Source organism: Eriocheir sinensis, chromosome 14 (assembly GCF_024679095.1).
Source record: "Eriocheir sinensis breed Jianghai 21 chromosome 14, ASM2467909v1, whole genome shotgun sequence".
Lineage (NCBI taxonomy): Eukaryota > Metazoa > Arthropoda > Malacostraca > Decapoda > Varunidae > Eriocheir > Eriocheir sinensis.
In genome coordinates this window covers 21,342,588-21,361,301 of record NC_066522.1, presented here as the reverse complement: position 1 = coordinate 21,361,301, position 18,714 = coordinate 21,342,588, and the positions used below count along the sequence as shown (strand labels likewise).

Sequence of the window (18,714 nt, the reverse complement as noted above, 5' to 3'; positions counted from 1 at the left end):
GGTACCCCTGCAAACCATCAGCTGACGCAGGTACTCTTTCTTAGGTTTGTCTTTCCGTGATACATAGAGGAGCGTTGGTTGAGATCTTTATATGAATTGCAACTCTTTCTTCTTGTTGTTCACTCGCTAAACAAAGCTCTATTAGCTACTATAGGCAGGTCACTTTACGAACGTCAGTGAAGCTCTCTTTGTTATGTATCGTTGTTCTTCACCACGTCTTTACGAACGTCAGTGAAGCTCCCTTTGTTATATATTGTTGTTCTTCACCACGTCTCTCTTATTTCCTGCCGCTGCCACGCCCAACTCAAGAGGTAAGTTATCCTCCCCGCAAACCTGTTCCCGCGCAGTACTGGCTCGCCCTTTGCAGCATGAAAGGGCAAAGAAGCAGAACAGCAGGCCGTGAACATTCCTCTCGTTTTTGTCGACCCGAGTAATGATATTGTGAAGGGTCCAGGGTGAAGGGAAGGAGGGGTCGTGAGGGGATAGATGGAAGGGTACTGAGGGACGTGTTGGAAGGGGAAGGGTAAGGTTAGAATATGGGTAAGGATATGGAAATCGTAATGGAAGAGGGATGGTTGTGAGAGATGCTGGGTATGGGAAAGGGGCCGTGAGGGGATGGAAGGGGAAAGGATCGTGAGGGGATGGAAAGGCAATGAGAATGTTGTCAGGTGTGTCAGGAAAAGGTTTAAACACTATATCAATGGGAAGCATGGGCGTAGAGAGCGAGAGAGGAAGACGAGCCGAGGTAAGGACAGTCAAGGACGGGTTAGGATAGGTGCGAATAGGAACAAGGTAATGGGATAGGGAGAATGATAGAGGAGGGTGGGGGAGAGAGCGAGGGAGTGAGTGAGTGGGCGGTAACAGAGGCATGCGTGGGTGTTGGGACTGACTGACCGGACCGGGTGGTGACGTCAGGTTGGCGGGAAGCCGTCCACGTTTGGTGACTCATACGGCAAGCTTTGACTTTCTCTGTTTCGCGTCCCTCCCTCCCTCCTTCTCCCTTACCCTTGCCCTACCTACCTCTCCTACCCTTCCTTCAGAGACCCTTCCCTTCCTCCCTCTTTCTCTGCAGCCTGTCATTGCTTTCTATCACATTCAGGAGGCGATAAGCTTTGACTTTCTCTGTTTCGCGTCCCTTCTCCTTCTCTCATACCCTTGCCCTTCCTACCTCTCCTACCTCCCCTTCCGAGACCCTCCCCTTCCTTCTCCCCCTTCCTTTGCAGCTTGACTTTGCCTTCCATCAAATTCAGGAGGCGATGAGCTTGGACTTTCTCTGTTTAGCGTCCCTTCTTCTCCCTCTCCCCCCTTCCTATGCCTCTCCTACCCCTTCCCTTCAGAGAACTTCCACCTCCTCCTCCCTCTCCCTCTGCAGCCTTTCTTCGCCTTCTATCACACTCGGGAGGCGATAAGGTTGTGGTCTTCACGTGTCTGGCGGTAAACATCGGCGATCGTTGAGCAGTGTTACCAGCAGGTTCTCGCATTCATAACATTACATCTACTCTCACGTCCCCAAAACTTCCACAACCACACCACTAACGCTAGCCTATCAATGTTCGTGTCAAAACCATAAACTATCGGTCTTTCTCTATGTACTTAGGGTGAGAACACGAAGACTGCGATGCGCTAAGTACAAGATAGGCTAGTAACGTTGGCAGTGCGAGCGGCAGTTTGGCAGTTCCGCTCCGAGGGATTACGTCATGGCTATGTTATGAATTCCCTGAGCGTCGCCGCCAAACCCAGCAGTAACGTCTCTCTCTCTCTCTCTCTCTCTCTCTCTTATGCATGCTCTGGACGTCTCATCTCTCCCTCGGCTGCTCCCTTGTCATCACCTCCTCCGCTGCTGCCGCCGTTGCTACTGTGTATATGTGTGTGTGTGTGTTTGTGTGTGCTGGCCTGTTGTTATGCTGTCTGGTGTCTGGGTGTTGCGAACGTGATGTGGTTGTGGTGGTGGTGGTGGTGGTGTGCATTCAGAGGGCATTATCGTTGCTGTTGTTGGTATTTAGCGTTGAGATAATGGAGGTTGTCGCGGTTACATTAAAGGATAGTTGTTGGTGGTGAGGGTGGTGCTCTTCATACCTACCTCTTCCTTCTTCACACTCCCATCCCATCCTCTTCCTCTTGTACCCTTCGTGATGATGATTGTATGGTGATGGTGATGATGGTGAATGTATGGTGATGGTGGTGATGTTAAGTGCGTGATGATGGTGAGTGATGAATGTATGTTGGGTGTATGGTGATGGTGATTGATGAGTGTATGTTGAGTGTATGGTGATGGTGAGCATATGGTGATGGTGGTGTTTGTAATGGTGATGGTGGTGGTGGTGGCGTTGTTTAGACAGCTGACCATACACTCCCCTTCCTTCCCTCTTCCATCCCCCTTCCGTGTTTAACAGCCTCCTCTCTCTAATAATGGGCCGCTTTGGTTAGTACGATGCAAATGGTGATGACGATGTTGTTTTTGTTGTTGATGACGATGGTAATGATGTGTGTGTGTGTGTGTGTGTGTGTGTGTGTGTGTGTGTTCCGTAGGCATTTGTTATTTTCGGTGCAGGAAATATTTGCAATGCGTGTGTGTGTGTGTGTGTGTGTGTGTTCCTCAAGTGTTTGCTATCTTGCATGCACTAAATATTTGTAATTCGATGTGTGTGTGTGTGTGTGTGTGTGTGTGTGTGTGTGTGTGCTATAGGTCAGTCAGGAAGGCAGCAGCAGCAGGTGGAGCGGTGGTCGTGTGGAGCCGGTCAGGCGCTGTCTTGCATCGAAGTCTCTGACCGTTGCCAGTTCACACTTAAATTAAACCCTTGCGAGGAGTTAACGTCCCGAGCATTACCGCATCCAGCGATACTCTCTTCCCTTGTGCTGACTAACCTTTGACTGCAGCAGGAAGAGCAGATCAGCAGACGAGGCGTGACAGTAATGTTTCTTTAGGGGAATTAGTATGGGAGACGTGGAAGAAGACTACAAAGTTGAGCGCGGCGCCAGGAGGGGGAGAGGCGCACGGGAGGTGGAGGAGGTGCAAGGAAGGGGGCGCGGCGGCTGGAGGGCGGGTGCTCCCTGGCCTCCACTGGCTGCTAGTCGTGTGCTCGGCGACGTTGCATGAGAAGGTGGTGGAATCGCTGCGTCTCGTCCCGCGCCGCTCTAGTCACCGTGTCAGCAGTGCCCGGGCGTCCCCAAGCGGCCAGTACCTTACGAGGCTCCACCTTCACGTTAATTAAGTGTTTGTACCTGCAAATCATCCAGACGGACGCTGCTACTGAATGATTATTAAGTTTTTTGGTGGAAAATTTAGATATTTGATCTGAGGTGGCTGTGGTCATCCTTGAAGCACCGGACACACATTGGCCGCGTTACAAGAGTTGCCTCAGGTTCCGCCACACGCTAATTAACTCACCACCGCCATGAACAACCACAACGGTCGCCCCGCCGCCCCCAACGGTGCCGCCAATAGGACCGCCGTGCGCGTGGCCGCCAACGGCACTGGTGGCGGGCCAAAGGTGGACCCGTCTGACCCTCAGGTGCGCAAACTTGTGTACAACATGTACCGCGGCATGCTGGACCAGAAGCATCAGCGGGCCAACGTGATCCTGGACAGCGTGCCGCAGGACCAAGTGGAGACCGACGCCGGGGTGGGCTCGCGTGTGGAGAGCATGCTGTGAGTACCCGGCGTGGCCGCTTCTTCGTCACACACTTGATGTCTTCCCACCATTAGCTCTTTACTCTGTGCTTTCCTTCTTTTCATCTAGTCACTGATGGTCTCTCAACGGGGTTATTAATATTTTTCCTTCGCGTGACTTAATGAGACTGCACATTAGAATGATTACCTCCGTTAGTCTGTTTTCTCCGCACTTACCACAGCGGGTTAAGGCTGTGCCGTGATCAGCATTCCCTGCTTCTAATGACGCACGTTGCAAGTAGACTTTCTCTTCCCAGCGTCATTTTGATCGCCCTTCCCACGGGGAGGGAGAGCGCCTGCCTCCCTGTGCCTGCCTCGGCCGCTCCCCCGGGGCGGCGAGGCGGAGCGATAATCTGTTTATCTGAGCGTCATCCGGTCACACAAGCTCTCAGATCAACAGGTGTCGCTTGTGAACTGACTCATTGCTGCTCCCCTTTGACACACACGATACCATTTCCACCCTCCCTCACTCCCGCGCCTGTGCTGATATCCCTCCCACCCGTCCTCGCCTCCAAGCATCGCCACATGCCCTCTTTCCTGGCACACAAACACACACAGTGCCCGCGTTCTGTCATCCGTCCTGCCTTGACATCCTTTCTACCCACCTGCAGGGACATCCACATCCACCTCTTGTTCTGATTCCTGACACCATGCACTCCGCCAGCCTCTTTTTTTTCTCTCGTTATATCAAAAGGTAAAGTGGCAAAGGGTAGAGATGAAGTGGTACAGTGAATTAAGGAAGACAGTGACAGTGCTCGGTTGTATGGTGTATGTTTGTTAACTGTTCTGATGTGGTCTCTTGGAATCCTTCCCTTCCCTCCCTCCCTTTCCTCTCCCGTACCAGCAGATATCCCTACACCTCTCCCCTCCTTCTAGCCTAGCATTGCCACCCCCTCCCCCCTTGTCTCCATCCTTACCTCCTCCCTCTCTCCCTATACGTCCACGTTTTCCCTTCGATCCTTAACCTCCCTCCCTCACTCCCTTTCATCTCCCGTACCATCTCATATCCCTGCATCACTCCCCTTCCTCAAGCCTAGCACTACCATCCCCTCCCTCTCTCCATAACTACCTCATCACTCATCTTTGTACTCTCATCCCATCCCCCCCCTCTCTCCTCTTCCTGTACCATTCGCAACCCCTCCCTCCCTCCTTCTCCCCTCTGTCAGTCACCTTCCAACCCTTTATCTCCCGTCTGTTATCAGAGCCTCACCCTGTTGTAATCTGTGGAATTCGTCAGCACCGTAGATAAGAAGATAAGGTATTAAGGGATTACTCATCACAGGACGGAGACAACTGATTATGAAGAAATTAACTGCGTAGGAGGAGGAGGAGGAGGAGGAGGAGGAAAAGGAGGAAGTGTAGGTGAAGGAAGAGGAGGAGGAGGAGGAGAAAGGGAAAGCGTGGTCACGGTTTGCTATGCTTATTTCCACTTGAAGAATTGCACACAATACCCACATAATGATAGGAAGGAGGATCTCTCTCTCTCTCTCTCTCTCTCTCTCTCTCTCTCTCTCTCTCTCTCTCTCTCTCTCTCTCTCTCTCTCTCTCGTCATTGCTTAGTGTGTGTGTGTGTGTGTGTGTGTGTGTGTGTGTGTGTTATCCGGACACCTGTGACTTGCATTCCAGAGCACATATCATCACACCTGTTTTTTATCGCCACAACATTTCTCGCCTCGGCCTTTCCTGCCCATCCCTCCTGATTCTTTTTCCTCCACCTGTGTATGTCTGTGTATATCCGTCTGTCTTTGTCTGTTTGTTTTTTTGTTTGTCTGTCTGCATGTCTATCTCACTGTATCACTCTTCTTCCGTTTTCTCCTGTTTGTTTGTCTGTCCGTCTGTCTGTCTGTCTGTCTGTCTATTTCCCTGTTTGAGTGTTTAAAACCTACACACACACACACACACACACACACACACACACACACACACACACACACACACACACACTCCTGTGCTGAGTCAGAGTTCCTCAAGGTCGTTCTTACACATCTGGGACGGACGGACGTATTCATACCTGACCGAGGCGTTGATTAGTCAGGTAGATAACAGGCATACACACACACACCATACCAATTAGTTAGTGTATCTTCGGCTGCGCATTCTCAACCGTCTTCTGTATATAGTGTTAAAGGCATTTGGCTATACTGTTGGAACGTAGTATTTCTGTCAGTATGTCTTTTAGTGTTTATTTTAGTATTTTTTTCAGCATTTCTTTGAGTATTTCTTTTGTCCGTTGTTAGGTTATGGAGGGAAGTTTCTTATTCTTTTAGGTGAAGGAGACAGACTAAAGACACACACAAACACACACAAAAAAACACTTGTTGCTACTCCTCCAAAAAAATCCGTGTGAGACCCCAAAGAAAAGTCGAGTTAGCAGAGACAGTGGCAAAGAGGAACAGGGAAGGACGATGGGAATGGAAGATGGACGGGAAAACGAAAGAGAGAGGAGGGAAGAAGGAAGGACAGAATGGAGCAGAGACTGAAAGCAAAGGAGGGAAGAGAGGACGGGAGGGAGGGTGGAGAGTGGAGCAGAGAGGGAGGGAAAGGAAGAAGGGTGAAGTGGGGGCAGAGAGGGAGGGAGAGGGAAAGAAGGAAGGACAGAGGGAGGGTTATGTAAAGAGCAGTAGGGCATGCACGGTGCGGGGAGAGAGAGAGAGAGAGAGAGAGAGAGAGAGAGAGAGAGAGAGAGAGAGAGAGAGAGAGAGAGATTAAACGAAACATACACAAATATCCAGAACTTTAAAAAAAAATACCTATTATCTCCTTACGTTTATTACCCACAGAAGCTTCAGGCGTCTACATACATTCCAAAACCAACGAGTCTTAACTATACTTCTTCCTTCGCCGTAAGATTTGTCGCGCAAGATATAAGAAGGATCGGCTTTCGCGCTCTTCCCCGAAAGGCCTCTGATTATATGTATTATCCTGGGTGTCTGCTGGGGAGGACTAAACCCTACTACCACCCCTCCGCTGCGCCTCTTCCGTGTTAGGTCTCCGAGAAGTAAGTGTAGTGCGTAGCTGTTTGTGGAAGGAATTCTTAACCTGTATTCTTAGCTGCGCCTCTCGTGTAAGGTCTGAGAGGTGAGTGTAGTGCGTAGCTGTTTGTGGAAGGGTCTTAACCTGTATTCATAGCTGCGCCTCTTTCGTTTAAGGTCTGAGAAATAAGTACGGTAGTAAGTATTGCGTGGCTTTTTGTGGAACGAAGTCAAAAGCCCGTATTCTTAGGAGCCATATTCTAAAACATTCCCAGGCACACACATATCACAAGGCTTTCATAGGAGTCGTGGGCATTTCCAGGGGTAGTTTTATGACCCTGGTGGAAGTCTTAAGCCCGTATTCTTAGGAGCCATATCTCATAGGAGTCGTGAGAATTTCCAGGGGTAGTTTTATGACCCTGGTGGAAGTCTTAAGCCCGTATTCTTAGGAGCCATATTCTAAAACATTCCCAGGCACACACATATCACAAGGCTTTCGCAGGAGTCGTGGGCATTTTCAGGGGTAGTTTTATGACCCTGGTGGAAGTCTTAAGCCCGTATTCTTAGGAGCCATATTCTAAAACATTCCCAGGCACACACATATCACAAGGCTTTCATAGGAGTCGTGGGCATTTCCAGGGGTAGTTTTATGACCCTGGTGGAAGTCTTAAGCCCGTATTCTTATGGTCATATTTTTAAAACATTTCGTTGCCCAGGCACACACACATTTGACAAGGCTTTCGTGGGCGTCGTGGGCATTTCCAGGGGTAGTTTTATGACCCTGGTGGTAGTGTGACAAAGTTTCTGCGCCTTGAACGTAAAGAGACACCATGCCGGAAAGGGAAAAAATATCGGGAATGAATGAGAAAAAAAATGAGAGAGAGAGAGAGAGAGAGAGAGAGAGAGAGAGAGAGAGAGAGAGAGGCCATCCATGTTTCTTTCTTCTCTTTAAGCACCGTTTGTTTACTCGTGTCTATGTCTGTTTGCGTTTCTTTCTTTGTGTTTGTCTGTTCCTTACACACAATTCAAGTTTCTTCACACACTAATTTTTTTTTCTTACCTCCATGAATTTCTCACTTTCTCCGTGTCATATCTCTCTCTCTCTCTCTCTCTCTCTCTCTCTCTCTCTCTCTCTCCACAACTCTTTATTACTTCCTTATTTTCTGTTCTTTTACTCCACCCTTATTCTTGCTAGGCCACTCCTATCTATCTATCTATCTATCTATCTATCTATCTATTTATGTACCTATCTCTTTCTATCTATGTAACTATCTATGTATCTATGTAAATCTTTCCTCTTTCTGCTTTCCCTATCCTTCACTCCATTCTCCCTCTTAACTTTCTGCTCCCTATCTCCTTTTCTTCCTCTTTCCCTTCTCTATTTTTTCCTTTTCCTCATTTTTTTTTTTTTGTTCATACGTTCGTTAGTCCTGCCTTCCTTTTTCTTTTTTTCCATCTCTTCCTTCCTTTCTTTTTTTCTTTCTTTCCTTTCTTTCTGTCTTAAATTTTTCTTCATCGATCCACTTATTCATTCATCCCTCTTTCCCTCCCTCCTTCCTTCCTTCCTCCCTTCCCCCTTCTGGAGTTTCCTTCTCCTCTTCCTCCTCCCTACAGTATAGTTTCTTTCTCTCCGTCTTTCTTACTCCCTTCCCTCCTTCCTTCCTTCCTTCTGGGTTTTATTCTCCTCCTCCTCCTCCTCCTCCTTCTCCTCCTCCTCCCTACAGTATAGTTTCTCTGAGAAGGATTAATTTGCGTCACTTCTGGGAAACAAAACGAAGCGAAGGAAGGAAGAAAAAACTTGAAACTTGTCAGGCTTTATTTCTTCAACTTTTTACTCTTTCTTTTTTACTTGACCTCCTCTTTCTCTGTTGTTGTTGTTCTTCTTCTTGTTTATATTGTTTTCACACGTGCTTTGAAATTAATCTTCCTATTTTCTTTGTTTTAATTTTTATTTTTTCTCTCCTTTACTCATGTGTGGTGGAGGTGATGAAATGTTTGTTTGTTTGTTTGTTTACCCGCTCGAAAGTGTTATGGTTGCTGATGTTGTTGTTGTTGTTGTTGTTGTTGTTTACTTCTTCATCGCATCAGTCTTCCATTAATATTGTTTTCTTTTTTCTGTTTTTGTTTACGATTTATGAGATTATGATTATTATTATTGCTACACACACACACACACACACACACAGACATCCCCCCACCCTCACACACATCCTCCCCTCCCCTTCCCCTCCCCCCCACCCACGGAGACATGGAGACAACAAACGAGAGCAAATATTGTGATACGCAGCATCCCACTTGAGGTATGGGCTTGAATAGGAAAGACCGAGACCAAGGGGTAGTTAGGTAAGAAGCTGCCGCAGAAATTAGTATGTGTGGGGAAGGGAGGACAGATTAGGTATGGCTGGGCAGGACTGATAGGAATAATGCAGCGAAGGAGAGCCAGCAGGAGAGGGGAGCAGTCGAGAGGGAGGAGAGAAGACAAGATGGAGGAGAGGGGAAGGAGAGGCGAGAGGGAGGGGAAGGGAAGGAGGAGAGGGATAGGACGGGAAGGGAAGGAAAGGGAAGGGATGGAAGGGGAGGGAAAAGGGAAGGGGAAGGGAGGGGAAGGGAAGGGAAGGAAAGGGATGGGAGAGGAGGGGAAGGAAAGAGAATGGAAGGGATGGGAGAGGAGGGGAAAGAAAGAGAAGGGGATGGAAGGATTGGGATGGGAGGGGAAGGTAAGGTAAGATCGTCAGGGAAGGGCAGGGAAGGGTAAGGGGAAGGAGGAGAGGGGAAGGGAAGGGGCTCAGATATGCAAGGCGTGTGAGAGATGAGACTAAGGATGGGAAGGGATGGGGAAGGATGGGCAAGGTTACATGGCTGAGCGGAAATACTACGCGAACCAGAGCTCTCTCTCTGTGTGTGTGTGTGTGTGTGTGTGTGTGTGTGTGTGTGCTGATTGTCCCCAGAGCTGTTTTTCATAATCATTTTGAGGTCACTTTTTTCTCCTTTCTCCTTTCCTTTTAATTTTGTATCTGAGTTTCTTTATTTTATCTTTCTTCCCTTCTTCCCTTCCTTCCTTTCTTCTTTTGCTTCCTTTCTTCTTCCTTTCCTTCTTTATTTCCCATCCTTCCTTCATCCTCTTCTGTCTTTCTTTCTTCTTTCTCTAATTTCCCTACTCCTTCCTTCCTTCCTCTCTTCCATTTCTTCCTTTCTACTTCACTTCCTCCCTTCCTTATTTCCCTCCCGTCCTTCCTTCTTTCTTTCTTCCTTCTCTCAATTCCGATCTTCCTTCCTTCCTTCCCTCTCTCATTCCTTCTCGCTCATCCACCTTCATCCTTCCCTCATCCTTCGACCCATCATCCATTTAACCATCCATCCCTTGACCCCGTTCCACTCACACCCATCCTCTAACATTCCTTTCCTATCATCTTATCTCCCTCACACCTCATTATCTTACGTCACCTTCCCTTCTACTTCGCTTAACCCCGCTTTTTATTTTTTCTCTTTCTCTTCTGTGATTTGCTCTTCATTCCTATTTATTCAGTTTTCTTGCTTTTCCTTTCGCTTGCTCTCATTTCCTACGTACTTCTCAGTCACGCTTTTCTTCTCCTCCTCCTCCTCCTCCTCCTTCTCTTAAAACGTTCCTACTTCCTATATACTCTTGGATTCTTTGTCTCCTCTTTGTCCTCCTCCTCCTCCTCTTAAAACGTTTCTACTTTCTATCCTCTTTGCTTCTTGGTCTCCTCTTTGTCCTCTTTGTCCTCCTCCTCCTCCTCCTCCTCCTCCTCCTCCTCCTCCTCCTCCTCCTCTTCCTCCCTCTTCGTCTCCAGTTTTACATGCCCACTTCTCTCCCTTAACATGTCTTCATCCTCTCCTAGTCCTCCTTCTCCCCCTCTTCCCCATTCTTCCCCTCCTGGTTTCTTCTTTCTCCCCATCCTCCCCTTCCCTTCCCTTCCCTTCCCCTCGTCATCAACGCTCCGAGGCCAAACACGATGCAATGGTTTGTGTAGATAGTGATGTTGATGATGATGGTTGTAAAAGGCAAAGGCAGAAGACAGAAGATAGGAAGGGGGGATAATATATATTTGTGTACAAGAGAAATGGTATATAAAAGAGATGAAAAGAAGAGGGGAGGTTGGGGTAATGATGAGAGAAAGATGACAAAGGATAAAGAAGAAGGAAAGGCAACGACGATACATAGAAAATACATAAAAAGAAGAGAATGAGAGAGAAAGAAAGGAAGGACGAGAATGAAATGAGATGAAGGAAATGGAGGAAAAGGAGAAAGAAAAAGGGAGAGGAAGAGAAGAAGAAGAAGGAAGATCAAGTAGAAAGGGGAGGAGGGAGTTGGAGAGGTGAAGGAGAAAGTAGGGAAGGAGAGGAAGGAATGGAAGAAGGAGGAGGAGGAGAAAGTAGGGAAGGAAATCAAGAAAAGGGAGGAGGAAGAAGGAATAGGAGGAGGAGGAGGAGGAGAGAGAGAGAGAGGTGGAGAGGTGAAGGAGAGAGAGAAAGTGACGTGGAGTTCCCAGCAGCAAGCGAAGGGAGAGAAGGCGGGCACTGTGACGTCACCAGCAGGGCCAGAGGGGGGGGTAAGGAACGAGGAGGAGGAGGGGGGGAGGAGGGGGGTAAGGAAGGGCCATGCCGTCCTTCCTGTGTACCATGACGTCATCACCTGGTCATCACTCAGCAGGGGACACACACACACACACACACACACACACACACACACACACACACACACACACTAAAGAGAGAAAGAAATACGGAATAAAGAAAGAAAAGAAAGAAAGAAAGAAAAACAGTCAGACTCGCTACGTAGAGGAAAGACAAACAGACAAACAGACAGAAAGACGTAGAGGAAAACGGACAGACAGACAGACAGAGAGAGATAAACTGATAGACAGACGGATAAACAAACACTCATAAGAAGAAGTAAAAAAATGTGAAAAAAAAACATTCGAATAGACACAACAAAGACATTAATTAGGAGGAGGAGAAGGAGGAGGAGGAGGAGGAAGAAGAAGAAGAAAAAAAAAGAGGAGAAAAAAAAGGCGGATGATGGAGTAAAAGATGAACGGAGAGGAGACGTGAAAGAGAAGAAGAGGAAGATGCGAAATAAAAGGAAAGGAGGAGAAGGAGGAGGAGGAGGAGAAGGAAGAGCAGGCGGATGACAAAAAGTGGAGGAATAGGAGGAAAGGAGAGAAGACATAACGAAAAGAAAAAGAACAGAAGAAAAGAGATGAAGAAGAAATGAAGAAAAGAAGCGAAAGATGTGTATGAAGAAGGAGGAGGAGGAGAAAGAGAAATAGCAAGGGCGGATGAAGAAGAAGTGGAATAGGAGGAAAGGAAAGGAGAGGAGACATGAAAGAAAGAGAGAAAAAAAGAAGAAGAGATAAAGAGGAAATGAAGAGAAGAAGCGATAAGTGTTTGTGTATAAAGAGACATTAAAGGGAGAAAAAAAATGTGTTGGTGAGAGTGAAAAGTGTCAACAACAAAAAATGAACAAGGTAAAAACGTGAAAGTCTCCCCTCCATCCTCCTCCTCCTCCTCCTTCACCCCCTCCGTCAGGCAGATAAACACGCGTGACCCCAAAGACTGCTTATACACTGCATGAGAGAGAGAGAGAGAGAGAGAGAGAGAGAGAGAGAGAGAGAGAGTGAGAAAAAGAGAGAATGAGGCCTCGAAAAGAAAGATTAAAGATAAAAGATTAGAGAGAGAAAAAGTTGAGTGAGAAAAAAAAGAGAGAATGAAGCTTTGAAAAGAAAGATAAAAGATAAGGAGAGAGAGAGAGAGAGAGAGAGAGAGAGAGAGAGAGAGAGAGAGAGAGAGAGAGAGAGAGAGAGAGAGAGAGAGAGGAACGGAATCAGAAAATACAGCAAAATGAAAAAAAGAAAGTAAGGATTCAAAAAACAAGCAATGGGAAAAATCATCTACACGGAAAGAACTGGGATATGATTAGCACATTTTTTAATAATTTACAATCTAAATTTTTTACTTTTTACTTATTTTTTCCCTTTCATAGTTTCTCAATTCCTTATACTCGGTCATGTCAACTCTCCTCCCCTCTCCCTACCACACCTCCCCCTTTCACCTCTATCTCCTCATGTCCTATACCTCCCTTTCCCTTTATACCTTTTGCTCACCGTGTCCATCCCCCCTTCCCTCTCTCTCCCCCCGCTGTCGCCATGTAGCCAATCACAACCGAGTATTAGTATTTCTTATGATGAGACGAAATATTCAGACAAGACACAACTTTGATGAAAATATATGAGACTGATTCTTATTTATCTCATGGCTGGTTATTTTTAATATTTATCTTTATTATGTTGTATCTTATCATCTGTCTATCATTGCATTTCTTCAGTATCTCTGTACTACATTAAATTGATTCTTGTTATTTCTGTGATAAAACTGTCAACACCATAACGTCACACACACACACACACACACACACACACACACACACACACACACACTCATATATATACACACACACACATAACCTCCCCCCCCCCCCCACACACACACACACACACATACCCCTCCACCATACATAGAACGTGGAAACTAATCCCTCAAAGCTCTTCATAAAGGTAACACTAAACTTCACGATATTCTCCGCATCCATCAACACAAGAGCTCCTGCTAGGCCTGTCCGTCCGTGTCCATTAGGGAAACGAGACGCGACCTGCCCTGTCTAAGCCTACCTGTCAAATGGAGGAGGAGGAGGAGGAGGAGGAAGGAATGATACTATATCCACTGATACTTGATAGCTACCTGTGTGTGTGTGTGTGTGTGTGTGTGTGTGTGTGTGTGTGTGTGTGTGTGTGTGTGTGTGTGTGTGTGTGTGTGTGTGTCGCTTCCGCCGTGACCCAGCAGCCGTGCACGTGTTTCTTGCCTCACGTAACCCAAGGGAAGGGGAAGGAAGGGGAGAGAGGGAGAGGGGGAAGCATGGGGGGTGAGGGTGGGGATGGGGGTGGATGGGGTGGGGTGAGGAATGCCGAGTTGTGGAGGTTGCTGGGGGAGGGGTGAAAATTATGCCATATATGGAGAGGCATCTGTCCACTTGCTCTCTCTCTCTCTCTCTCTCTCTCTCTCTCTCTTATCATCCGTTAGGCAGGCATTATTCATCACCCCAGAGAGAGAGAGAGAGAGAGAGAGAGAGAGAGAACAAAGTCGCATGGTTTCGCTCTAGTTTAAATGATAACAGTGGTAGATATTGTGTGGTCTCTCTCTCTCTCTCTCTCTCTCTCTCTCTCTCTCTCTCTCTCTGTCGCACACGGGACCACCTTTAATTAATTTAGGCAGGTAACCTCTCCTCCTCCTCCTCCTCCTCCTCCTCCTCCTTCTACTACTACTACTACTACTACTACTACTACTACTACTACTACTACTACTACTACTACTACTACGGCTTGTTATTTTTGTTACTTTTATTGAAATTACGTCATATTCACAACTTAAAATAATAACAGCGTAATCGTCATCATTATCACCCCTGCCACCACCACCACCACCACCACCGCCGCCACCATTACGTCACTCCGCGCCTGAGTCACCACCAGAAGTGTAACACGTTCTCCTGCTCTTCCCGTCGCGGCGCGTGGCGGTGCCTGGCTTGGCTTGTCGGCGGGGCGGCGCGGCGGGCGACAGGAGACTCGGGGGCTGGCGGCGGCTGGCGGGCTGGCGGGGCGACGGTGGCTGGCTGGCTGGCTCTTGGGTGTCAGTGTGGGTGATTAACCTGCTGGTGGGCTTGTGGGCTGGCGGTAATGGGTATGATGTTGCTGGGGGCGTTGCGCTTGGAGTCTGGTGCGGCAAGAGTTGGCGGTGGTTACATTACAAAGTGACAGGAGTGGGCTGGAGGCTGACATGTGGTGGGATAGTAGAGGTAGTGGGTGGGTTGAGGTGGGCTGAGGTTGGGTTGACGCTAGCGATAAGGGTGGCATGCTTGAGGCAATTGTGGGCTTGCTTGGGTGTTGGGTAAGGGATAAGGATGCTGGGTTGAGGATGGCAGACTTGGGACAGTGGTGGACTTGCTTGGGTGGTGTGGAAGGGATGAGGATGATGGGCTTAATTTAAGATAGCAGACTTGAGGCAGTGACGTGATGGTGGTGGGTAAGGGGTTAGGGTGCTTGTCTAAGGGCGGCAGGCTTGAGACAGTGGTGGGCTTGCTTGGGTGGTGGGTAGAAGAGGGCAGCAGGGTTGAGGGAGGCAGTGGTGGGCTTAGGGGGGTGGTGGACTGCGGCGGGTTGTGTCGTCGGCCCGAGTCTGACGTTGTAGGTGACACCGAGTCGCGACGCAGCGCCGCTACCTTGCCGGGCACGTCGTCGCCAGACCTGACACTTGCATCCATCAACAACTGGATCTGTCCCTTCCCTCCTCTCCCTTAGTCGTTCTCCCTTCCTTTCTCCCTTCCCTCTCTCCCTTCTTCTTTACCTTCGTCCTCTCCTTCTCTCTCGTGGTTCCCTTCATTCGTTCCCTGGTTCTTCTCTTTTCCGTTTTCCTTCCTCTTCTTTCTCCTCTTTATCTGTCTCGTCCTGTCTATTCCCCTGTTTACCTTTTTATCCTTCCTCTCATTGTCTCCTTCCTCTTTCTCCCTTTCATTCTTCCTTATTTTTCTGCTGCTTTATCTTTTTTTCTTTTTCTAGTTCTTGGTTTTGTTTTTTCTTGTCCTATTTCTTCTTGCTTTGTTTTTGTTCTATTGTTTTTGGTCTTCTTGTTCTTCTTGTTGTTCTTCTTCTTCCACCTCGTCCTCCTCCTCTCACTGCCATCTTTGTTCTTAATGACTTTTTTTCTTCTTCTTCTTCCTCACTCTCCGCCTCTCTTTAATGGCCGTGTTTTGTGTGTTTATGTTTTTTTTGTTCTTGTTTTTATTACGGTGAAGGCGCCAGACTGTCATTAACGTTGTTTTTTCTTCCTTCTTTTTCGTCTTTCTTTCACTCTACCTTCTTCAAGTAAGTGTTTGTTTACTCTTCTTTACATCCACTTGTGTTTTTATCTGTCTTCTTGATGTAGGTGAACGACCCACTCTGCTCATTATTAGGGTTTGGGTGTTAGGTTAAGGAAGGTTAGGTTAGGGTAGGTTAGGTTAGGTTAGGTTGGACTAGGTTAGGTGTGGTTAGGTTAGGGTAGGTTAGGTAAGGTTAGGTTGGACTAGGTTAGGTTAGGTTAGTATTGGTTAGATTTAGTTTAGTTTGATTAGATAAGGTAAGGTAAAGTTAGGGTAGATTAAGTTAGGATAAGTAACGTTAGGTTAGGTTAGGTTAGGTAAGGTTATGTTATGTTATGTTGTTATGTTATGCTATGTTATGTTATGTTAGTAGGTTAGGTAAGGTCAGGAAAGATAAGGTAAGGTAAGGCTAGGTTAGGTAAGGTTCGGTTAGGTAAGGTTAGGTATGGTTAGTTAGGTTAGGTTAGGTAAGGTTATGCCATTATATCCATTTCGCTATTCATACATTGCAGTGGCAGTGACCTTCACGTACAATTAAGGTGGGCTGGTACGTAGTATGGTGGTTAGTTGACGATGCAGCTAATGTCTGTAGGGATGATGGTATAATCAGGTATGCAAGATTGATGTGGAGGAGGGATGTTCGTTGTCTGAGGTGTAGGTAATGTTTATAGTGAGAGTTACTATAAATGGGCACTAGATAGACAGGTATGGATATAATGATGATGGCTGTTATTGGCAATGTTAGTTTATGGATAGGACTAAGCTTTTTTTATACCGATGGAGACAGTTCAGTAGTAAAAGCAACAACAAAAGAAAATCCCCAAAAAGCCCAGATACATACACACATAAATTAGTAACTGAAATAAATAAATGTAATAAAATGAATAAATAAATTAATGAAAACCAAATAAAATATAGGCCAAGTCCAGGTATCCGTGTTTGTGTATATATATAATTCTTTTCTTTCTCGTCATCTCGGGCTCCGTCTCGTCGCTTGTTTAAACACACACACACACACACACACACACATACCGACAGGAAAGGCTAGTTAACACGTGACATTTAACTCCGTCCCTTCATTTAGACGATGATCTCTTCAACGCCACTCGCTCAACTGAATGTGCTTCTTTTATACCTTCTCCCCTTCCATTGTTTCTTCTTATTGTTTTTGGTTCACTTCATTTTCTTTCTCTAGTCTTTTATATAGTTATCTCTTCTTTTTGGCATTATAGGTTTTTTAAGGTTACATATATTATTGGAAGCTGGATCTATGTTTGGAAGAGAGGTTAAATTATGGATGAGGGGGGCGACAGACGGCATAAAACAAACAAGTTCTGCGACGCTTATGCCGATTAGGGTCTTGTTGTCTCCTTAGTGTATCCTGCTCTATCCCGGTTTGTGTATATAAGGACTTCTCTTTGTTATCAATATTGGTGGCGGGGAGTCATTATACACAAGTCCACAAGTTTGGGGGCGCCCGGACGGTGGTGGTTCTGTCCTCTCCTTCCTTTGTCTTGGGCGGATAATCTGACGCGTGTGTGTTTTGCCGAAGGGGTGAGGGAGACGCACTACCACTTCGAGGACACTTCTGATGATGCTGTACGACTTCACTTATCGTTTTATTATACGCCACGACCTTGGGATTAGTGTGTTTACGTGTGCAGTGGTAGTAGAGGTGGTGGTGGTGATGGTGGTGGTGGTGTGAATGTTGCATTGGTACTAGTGGTGGTGTTTGTTATTTTGTATTTTATTCTTTATTTTTTTGCAGTAAAGGAAGCAGCTCAAGGACAGAAAAAAATAATACTGACCCCCCCCCCCCCCGCTAAACACTGCCCCTATAAAAAAAAAAGAGTTAAGAAGAGTGGCCAAAACAGAGGTCAATTTCGGGAGGTGGTTGAGGACTTTCTGTCATGTTAAGGGGGAAGTTAGCAATGGTTTGAGTTTACTTCGTTTTCTTAAGGGATTCATATATGCAGTTTAAACCGAGGGCATTTTATGAAAGTCTAATATGTGAGGACCTTTTTTCCCCCAATGTGGTTTTCTTGAGCTGGTCTCGTGGGTGACTGTGTAGGTGGGTGCATGTGTGATCTCTATTCTGCCATTTATTTTCCCCATGAATTTGGGTACACGTAACATACATTCTTTTTCTGCTTTGTTTTGCTAGTGTTTTCATAATTGTACCTTTTTATGGATATGTTCGCAGTTTTGTCTTCCCCATTAGCATCCTACCGGCCTCTTGCAGACTCCTTACGTTCTTATGTTCTTATGTTCTAATGGTAATGGATATGTGTTGGTTGAGTGGTTAGTGGTTGTGGTGGTGGTGGGTGAAGGTTGACTCGTGGGTGGCTGTATGGTTGTTAGTTGTTGTGTGTGGTTCTGTTGTGGTGATGGTCAAGATAAGTAGTGGGTGGTGTAAGTGTGGTGGATGGTGGTGGTGGTGGTGGTGGGTTGGGAACAGTGGGCGGTTGTTATGGTGGTGGTGGTGGTGATGTGTGGGCGATGGTGATGATGTGTGATAGTGGTGGTGAAGGGCAGTGGTGGTGGGTGGTAGTGATAGTGGTGGTGGGTGGTGTGTGGGTGGCCTGTTGTCTGCTGTCCTGACCCATATCACCAAAAGAAACATTTATGTATTCGTGTCGCAGAACGAGTTGCTCCTCCTCCTCTTCTTCCTCCTCCTCCTCCTCCTCCTCCTCCTCCTCGTCCCTCCCCTACATCCTCCTCCTCCACCGCATTCCTATTGTTGTAGTTGATGTTATTGTTGCTGTTTAAGAGGAAGAAGACTGCAAGATTAAGTGGGTTGAGAAATGGGACGGCAGGTGGGACAGTACGAGGAGCGAGACTGACCTAGCGATTTGTTGACATTCCAAACTGCTGTCCCGTCTGCAGTTTCAACTATAATGGTATGTTCAGCGCCTATCCCGGCATAGGTTACGTTAGTTTGTGCCATGCTAGGTTCATTTAGGTTAGATAAGTAATTCAGTGATACTCTTTGCCGGGAAATAGGCCACATTGAGAAAAAGAGGATTATGTGGTTAATTTCACAGCCACGAACCGCGCGTTAACCATAGCTCCGGGAAGTGCCAGTCTCACATACCCTTCAGAAACATGCGTCCCGTCCTGGTGTCGGGCCCTTTCCTCCC

At 47.0% G+C, this 18,714-nt stretch overlaps 1 protein-coding gene across 11 annotated transcripts in view; it reads left to right on the top strand.

The window, feature by feature from the left end:
- The window catches only part of LOC126998622 (microtubule-associated protein futsch-like), a 129,803-nt gene that overhangs the window by 34,799 nt on the left and 76,290 nt on the right, over window positions 1–18,714 (top strand). The window lies entirely within an intron of this gene.